The sequence below is a fragment of the Suncus etruscus genome, chromosome 15 (assembly GCF_024139225.1).
Source record: "Suncus etruscus isolate mSunEtr1 chromosome 15, mSunEtr1.pri.cur, whole genome shotgun sequence".
Classification (NCBI taxonomy): domain Eukaryota; kingdom Metazoa; phylum Chordata; class Mammalia; order Eulipotyphla; family Soricidae; genus Suncus; species Suncus etruscus.
The window spans coordinates 34,423,757-34,432,970 of record NC_064862.1 but is presented as its reverse complement, the minus strand read 5'-3'; positions in this window follow the sequence as shown (position 1 = coordinate 34,432,970).

Below are 9,214 nucleotides of genomic sequence, written 5' to 3'. Positions count from 1 at the left end.
AAGAGCTGCAGCACCCCAGCCTCTCTGGGCAACCATCTTTGACAAAACTTCTGTGACCTTTGCCCTCAGGAAGTCATAAATGACACTTCTAGTGGTCAAGGACAACACCTTGAAACTCTTCCATTTCCACCCTGATGCAGCACTGGGCCAGCTGAGATCCAGGACTTACTCCTGTATATTTTCCTATTGCCTCCATAGCGAAGAGGGCTGCCACTACCTACAGGCTCACCTAGATTCCACAGTGCCATGGATTAGAATTTGTGTGTGGCACATAATCCTAAAAAAAAAAAAAGAGTGTGTTACTGACAATGAAAATAATGGAACTGGAAAGGACATCCAGTAGTTTTCATTTTCCAGACAGGAGAACAGCTTCAAAGGATGAGAGGCAATAGGGTTCTTGTAAGTGCAACAGAAAGAGAGGATGAGGTCACAGCTTAGACACATTCTAGCCATTTTTCAGGAGAAAAATAACGTTGCTTTCAGGAAAACAAGTAAATGTCTTCAGTTGAGAAACAATTAACAAACAATGGTGAAGGAATGTCACCATTCTGTTAATGGGAAAAGTCTATTAATGGTTGCCCTTCTTCCTGTGTTTATAGGCTCTAAACAATAAATATTGTATGTGAAGAATAGTCAGGGCTATGAGCCCCTGACCTCATGCTTTTATCTCTTTTGTCAGTCTTATTTTATTTTTTATTATTATTATTATTATTATTATTATTATTATTATTATTATTATTATTAGTGGGTTTTGGTCACACCCGGCAGCACTCGGGTTACTCCTGGCTCTATGCTCAGAAATCGCTCCTGGCAGGCTCGGGAAACCATATGGGATGCCAGGGATTGAACTAAGTGTGTTAGTTCTACCCACTGTCTTACTGCTCTGGTCCCTGTCTTGTTTTCTTAATCCTTACAGCGACCCTTCTTCAAGCCTTTTCACCCAGGGCTGGTCCCTCAAAGCTTTGCCCCTGCCTGACCCAGGTTGAGTCCTAGCATTCTATTCAGTCGCCTGAGTGATTTCTACACTTGATCTTAGCCAAAAGACCGAGACACGATGCCTGAGTGATTCCCGAGTGCAGAAACAGGATACCCCCTGAACATCACGAGGTATGAACCCCAAAGCAAAAAGCAAACAACAAACAAAAAACCTTGCCTGGTGAGACTGTTAACGTTTATTTACTAATTCTATAGTTTTATAGTAAGTTCATAGTTTTATTAGATTTAGCCATGTTAGCTTCTGATTTCTAAATTCACTGACCTGCTGTTCCCAGGTTCCTAGGTTCACGAGGTATGAACCCCAAAGCAAAAAGCAAACAACAAACAAAAAACCTTGCCTGGTGAGACTGTTAACGTTTATTTACTAATTCTATAGTTTTATAGTAAGTTCATAGTTTTATTAGATTTAGCCATGTTAGCTTCTGATTTCTAAATTCACTGACCTGCTGTTCCCAGGTTCCTAGACCCCAGCAGCTAGGCAGTAAAACAATTCACTGATGCCAGTGAGCTACAGACTGGTCCAAAAAGATAAGAGACAGCTGTATGTGCTTGTGAAATATAGGAAATAGTCAGGTAAAGATTAATGTTGCTTTGTCATTGTTTGCTGGCTCAAGGCTATAAAATAGCTTTGAGACCATGACAGGCCAGACTTCTCCCAAAGACCCCATCCTGGTGGGTTAAGACATTCACCAGGAGAAGCAAACAGACCACCGGAATATAAGCTGAGATAAGCGGGCGCCAGAGAAGGGGACTGTATGGTGTGAACTAAAATTTACGTAGACCTGTGGAATGTTTGAAATATCACCTTTTGTAGTTTTGTGTAACTGACATAAAATGTCATGGAATGATCTGCAAAGTATAAAAACCTGCTCTCCCCATTTGCCTTGAGTGCAGAAAATCGGTGGTTCGAATTCTGGCATCCCATATGGTCCCGAGCCTGCCAGGAGCGATTTCTGAGGGTGGAGCCAGGAGTAACCCCTGAGTGCTACCAAGTGTGACCCAAAAAACAAAACAAAACAAAACAAAAAGCCTGCTCTCCCCTGAGCTTGGAGTTCAAGACAGCTTTTTGTGCTCGAACCCAGGCTTGCCTGAATAAAGCAATCTTCAAAAATTCACTGATTGACTCGCCTCAATTTTTGTAGTTCTAACAAGACCAGCTAGAGCCTGGGAATGTTTATGAACAAATACGTTCTAGCAGTGTGACAATATGAGGCTTTAAGAGGTTCTGCACAATTTTCTCCCAAATGTCAGAGACTGCCTCAGGAGTTAACTCATTGATACCTTACCATAGGCAAGGCTGATGATGTGGAGACAATGTGGAGCAGTGGGGAACGAGAGTGGAAAAACACATCACCCCATCTAATGTCGTGTATGTGCTCTAGCCACATTAAATTCTCAAATTATGGGATTAGAAATTCAGCATGGAAAGATATCCAACTTTTCAATATATGCTACATATTCATGTAAAAATAAGTATAGCAAAATTTTATGTGGAAGTAGAGAATAAAGGGGTTATGGCACTTGCCTTGTATGAAGCCAACAACAATCCCCTGAGCACTACCAGGAATAATCCTTAGAGCCAGGAATAATCCCTGTACACTATTGGGTATAGCCCCCCCCCCCCAAATAAAGATAACACAGAGCTGAACACATGGTAGATAGGCCAACTTTCAGAGCTAACTTGCCCTTTAAGCATGTGCTTGCCAACAGGAAAACCCTTATCTAGCTATCCTATTATTATCAATAAAAAAAGAAAGAAATGGGGCAACGAAGATGACGATTCGAACCACCGTCCTTCTGCGTGAAAGGCAAACACCTACCTCCATGCTATCTCTCCGGCCCCACAAGGAACAATTTTGATTCCATGCATTGAATGTTTTTCTGAGCATCACAGGGAGTGACCCCACCCTCTGCACCAAGCCAGGAACAGCACTCAAGCACTGCCACATGTGGCCCCAAGACAAACTGAAACTGAGTCATAAAATACAACTTTCACTTGAGGCATAGTTCCTGGGGTTCTGTTTTTTGTTTTGTTTTTGAACAACACATAGGATGCTCAGGGGTTACTCCTGGCTCTCAGGAGTGCTTAGGGAATTACTCCTGGTAATCAAGGGACCACATGGGATGGCCAGGGATCAAACTCAGTTGGTCATGGGCAAGGCAAGCCCTTTACTGCTGTACTGTCTCTGGGCCTACCTGGATGTGTCAGTCTGAAGACTAACTAGATGAGAATCTCTTAGGCAGAAATTTATTCTTTGTTTGGTTGTCTTGGGGCCACAATTAGTGGTGATCAGAGCTTATTCCTGGCAGAACTCAGAGGACCATATGATCCTCTCAGGGGATCGAACCCAGGTTGGCTGTAAGTGAGGCAAGCATCTTACTGTGTACTATCTTCCAGCCTCTGGGCAGGAACTTTTGAATCCCTGGAACGGAACTACTGAATCTGCATCTCCAGGAGTGTGTCCATGGGAATCTCGAATTTTATGATGTTACCACTAATATTCACCCTCTGAGTCATTCAACTCTTAGATGGTTTGGAGAAGTCTGTGGATTTCTCATTGTCTTTTTAAGTAAAAACAAACAAATAAACAAACCATTATTCATGGGGCCAGAGTGATAGAGCCAGGAATAACCCCTGAGTACTGCCAAGTGTGGCCCAAACCCCGCCCCCCAAAAAAAGAGAAAATAAAAGCAATATTCCTCTGTCCAAAGAATTGTTTTCCTTTTTGGGACCACACTCAGCAGTGCTCAAGAGCTACTTCTGGATCTGCACACAGGAATTATTATTGGCAAAGCTCAGAAGACCATGCAGAATGTTGGGAATGAGCTCTGGTCAGCTATGTGCAAGGCATGCGTCCTAGTATTGTACTACTTCTTGGGCCCTGCCCAAGAAATTTAAAATCACTTTAAAAGGGCCCATAGAGCTCAAAGGGCAGGAGCATAGGAAGGTTTAGTTTCAATTCCTACATCACATGATCCCCCGAGATTCAAAGCATGAAGCCAGAAACCATCCTCAGCACCACCAGGTACGACTGTAAAATACAAACCAAAAAAAAAATCTCAACTCCCAGGTATAAAAAACTGATATGATTTAAGAAAAAAAAGTCCCCAAAAGGGGTGGGAGCAGTGGCGCAGGGCGTAAGGCTTCTGCCTTGCACATGATAGTCTAGAACAGACTTCAGTTCAATTCCCCGGCATATGCTTCCCCAAGCCTGCCAGGGGTGATTTCTGAGTGCATAGCCAGGAGTAACCCCTGAGCTTCACCAGGTGTGGCCCAAAATCGAAAAACAAAAAATAAAACAAACAAACAAAAGTCCCAAAAACTGAGTTTTCTCATCTGCAAAATGGGAATGTTGCTTTTGCATTTTGGGGTTTTTTTTTTTTTTTTTTTTTTTTTTTTTTGTTTTTTGGGCCACACCTGGCGGTGCTCAGGGGTTACTCCTGGCTGTCTGCACAGAAATAGCTCCTGGCAGGCATGGGGGACCATATGGGACACCGGGATTCGAACCAACCATCTTTGGTCCTGGATTGGCTGCTTGCAAGGCAAACGCCGCTGTGCTATCTCTCCGGGCCCTGCATTTTGTATTCTAAATTTACCATGGAAAGCAGTTTTAAGAATTATAAGCAAGGTGGGGCCGGAGAGATAGCATGGAGGTAAGGCATTTGTCTTTCATGCAGAAGGTCATCAGTTCAAATCCTGGCATCCCATATGGTCCCCTGTGCCTGCCAGGAGCAATTTCTAAGCACGAAGCCAGGAATAACCCCTGAGCACTGCCGGGTGTGAACCAAAAACCACACACACACACACACACACACACACAAAGAATTATAAGCAAGGGGCCAAAGAGATAGGATAGCAGTAGAGCGTTTACTTTGTACACAGCCAGCCCAGGTTGGACAGTGGTTTGAATCCCTGCATCCCAATGGTCCCCTGAGCCTGCCAGGAGCGATTTCTGAGTACAGAGCCCCTGAGTGCGACCAGGTGTAAACCACTGCCCCCCCCAAAGAAAAAAGAATTATAAGAAAGGGGGCTGGAGAAATAGTAAAGTGGATAGGTGCTTTCATTGCATTTGACCAACCTAGGTTCGATCCCCAGCATCTCATATGGTACCCCAAACATACTTGGAGTAATTCCTGAGCCAGGAGCAGAGCTAGGAGTAACCCCTAAGCATTGCGAAATCAGGTCAATGAATCCTTAGAAAAATCCTATCTTGCAGCTGACCCATAATGGACGTGGTTCGAGCCCCGGCAACCCTTATGGTCCCCAAGTCAGGGGTTATTTCTGAGTGCAGAGCCAGGAGTAACCCCTGAGCGCCTCCATGTGTGACCCAGAAAAGAAAACCAAAAATAGAAAAATCCTGTTGCTGAAAGTCATTCATGATTGAGCAATGCAATTTAGGACTAAGCAGAATCTTAAATGTTAACCAACTTACTTGAGTCCCTCAAACCACACTCAAGGACACAGTGTGCATTTTCCTTTCTAGAGGAGAGGAAAATCCAGCCACCATAAAGTAAGATTACCTTTATTACTCCACAACGAAAGTACAATTTCAGAATTGTTATTTAAAGGTAGGCGTTTTCCTATGCCTACAAACTCTTTATTTATAAAGGTTCCATTTCCACTGTAATTTTCTATGTATGTGATGTAAGAGTTTCTAGGCCTCGGGGCCGGGTAGGTGGCGCTGGAGGTAAGGTGTCTGCCTTGCAAGCGCTAGCCAAGGAAGGACCGCGGTTCGATCCCCCGGCGTCCCATATGGTCCCCCCAAGCCAGGGGCGATTTCTGAGCACATAGCCAGGAGTAACCCCTGAGCGTCAAACGGGTGTGGCCCAAAAACAAAAACAAACAAACAAACAAAAAGAGTTTCTAGGCCCCATTTCCTGAAAAAGAAAAAGAAGAAAGAAAAATGTTAATTCTGAGGTTTCACAGTGGAGGCCAGGAATGTGGCTCAGTGTCCAGAGAGTGTATAGCTTATGCCTCGCATGTGAGGCCCATTTGTTCGAGCCCAGCACTACTCAAAATACAAATAATCTAAATGGGGGGCCAGAGCAATAGCTAAGCGTAGGGCATTTGCCTTATACGCAGCCAAGCCAGGATGGACCCTAGTTTAAACCCTGGCATCCCATATGGTTCCCTGAGCCTGCTGAAAGTGATTTCTAAGCACAGAGCCAGGAGTAACCCCTGAATGCTGCTGAGTGTGACCAAAAGAAACACACACAAGAATAAACAAGCAAACAAACAGAAAATAACCTAAATGCTCACAGGAATGTACAGTGGGATGATATCTAAAGGTGATGAGCGTTTTATTGTTTCCCCCAAATATAAGGATACTTGTTACCTATCCTGAAAATTCGAAATGTTTTTTACTGTAACTTTGGTAAATATCTGTTCTTTTCAGCATCTGCTCATCAAAGCAGTATTCAGTTTCTGTCCCTCCCCCAAACCAATAGCTGTTGTTAATACACTCTGTAACACCAAAATGCACATCATAGAGCTGTTGAGTTCCATGTGTCAGACACCTTTAAATATTATTCCTAATATCTACATGTAGGGAAAATATCAAAGATAGTATGTTGGGCAGGGAACTTGCCTTGCATGCAGCTAACCTGGGTTAAATCCCTGGCACCCCATGTGGGCCCCTAAAACCTATCAGGAATGATCACTGAGCAAAGAGGCAGAAGTAAGCCCTGGGCAGTTTTGGGTATAGCCCAAAACTCCATCTCCCCAAAATAAAGTTCTTAAAGAAGCCAGGTTCAGGGGTCAGAGACACATGTCTTGCATGTGGGACACATGTCTTGCATGCAAAGGACTTGAGTCCAATTCTCTCACCATGCTGCTGCCCCCAGAATTATTGGGGTCCAAGTACTGACCCATCTAGTAAGAGCTGGCTTTATTATCAGTTGCCCCCAAGACCCATTAACATCACTTGGGAATTCCTCCTCACCTAAGAATTCTTTTCACTTTTCCTTTGAACAAGTCGCATCCTATTTATAATCTGAGGTTCTCCCAAATCCTTAGAATAAAACCTGTTCTCTTTCTTCCACCGACGAGGCTAAATGCTTTGGCTCTGTTTCTGGCATCTTTCCCCTGTTTTCCTTCCATTGCTTGCCATAGCTAGGTTCCCTGACCCTCTTACTCTTTTCCAAATATGTCAGGCATGGCCATCCCTGAAGTGCATTCTTCATTCCCAGCCCTCTGATGGCCAGTGTGCACTTCAATGCCCACCTCCCACTCAGCTCTCAGGCAGACAACTCCCATCACATCACCCAACAGTTATCACAGTGGTCTCTTGTTTTCTTTCCCTGTATGTCTAGGCAATTATTGGAAATTTATTTATATTATATATGTTTATATATCATATACATTTACATATAATATATATTATATGAATATATATTCATAGAATGTCTCCCCACACTCTATGTCATAACACAACCATGGTTCAGGGACATGGGACAGTTCTCTTATTAAGGCTATAGTTTCAGGGTCTGGAGATAGTATAAGAGATAAGGCACTGACCTTACATGTGGCCAACACTGGTTCCATCCTGGGTACCACATAGGGTTCCCAAAACCCCACCAGAAATGATTTGTGAGCACAGATCTAGGTAAGCCCCAAGCTTGACTGGATGTGTGTCTAAAAAACCACAGTGGGGGGCCCAGCGCGGTGGTGCTAGAGGTAAGGCCTTGCGCTAGCCTAGGACAGACCGAGGTTCAGTCCCCTGGCATCCCATATGGTCCCCCAAGCCAGGAGCGATTTCTGTGCACATAGCCAGGAGTAAACCCTGAGTGTCACAGGGTGTGTGTGGCCCGAAAACCAAAAAAAAAAAAAAAAAAAAGAAACAGTGTGGGGAAGACTGTTGCTTATTGTTTTAGTGGACCAGGGATATGGATGAGTGGCAGAGAATATGTTGAGCAAGTGTGACCTACATTAGAGCCCCAAACCACATTCTGCAGAGCTGCTCGTCCTCACTGCCCTGTCTAATGGTGCCCTGGTGGCCCTTGATCACCACCTGGTGGAACACTAAATCATTACACCATGCTACCAGAAATGGTCCACACAAAACAAAACAAAAAAATCTTTTTCTTAAGTACAGCTTCAGCACCTAGGTAGGACAACATATAGTCCTATTAGTTCCCAGTATTGACTCACTGGGCCCAAGCATTGAACCATTCAGTCCTTTAGGACCGCTGAAGGGGCCAAGAATGTGGCTCAGTGGTAGATGCTTTGTCTTGTGTATGTAGAAACTTGAGTTCAATACTAGCAAGGTACTAAGAAGAAATGAGGGAAAGTAAAAAGATAAAAGGAATTGATTAGTTGCTCTTCCAAAATATATATCAAGTGGGCCCGGAGAGATAGCACAGCGGCGTTTGCCTTGCAAGTAGCCAATCCAGGACCAAAGGTGGTTGGTTCGAATCCCAGTGTCCCATATGGTCCCCCGTGCCTGCCAGGAGCTATTTCTGAGCAGACAGCCAGGAGTAACCCCTGAGCAATGCTGGGTGTGGCCCAAAAACCAAAATATATATATATATATATCAAGTATTTCTGGAAGGTTGTACAATAAATCACTATCAGGTAAAAGTAACGGGAAAAAAGAGAAATTTTAGGAAGACCACAAAACTCCTGAATTGTAAACATAACACAAATATAATCAATTCAAAAATTAAGTAGGTATCAGAGAAGGCAGGCAGGAAGGGCATATACCTTGCGTCTGGACAACCGTGACAAAATCTCTAGCACCACATAGTCCCCCAAGCATTGCTGGATGCAGCCCTGGAAGTCCCAAGCACCACTGCGTGACCTCAGTGGTTCCCAGCACCAAAGGACCAAACAGTATTATGTCCTTGGGCCCTAGTACTGGGCTAGTTTAATTGGCTAAGAATTGCAGGAGTCCTGATACCTATTGAGTCCTGTTTCGAAGGTTCCCCCCCCCCCCAAAAAAAAATCAAACCAACAACTACAAAACCCCACACAGGGGCTTGCATTACAGCACAGTGGATAGTGCCCTGCACACAGTCAAGCCGGGTTCAATCCCCAGCATAATAGAAGGTCCCCCAAGTTTGCCAGGAGTGATTCCCAAGCATAGTTGGGTATGGCCCAAAACTGAAAACAAAACAAAATTTAAAAAAAATGTAATAGATAATTGAAAGTTACTGAAAGTAAATCTAAAAACCTTACAATGGTAATTATGCAGAAGGATCGATGTGTTAGCCAGTGTTA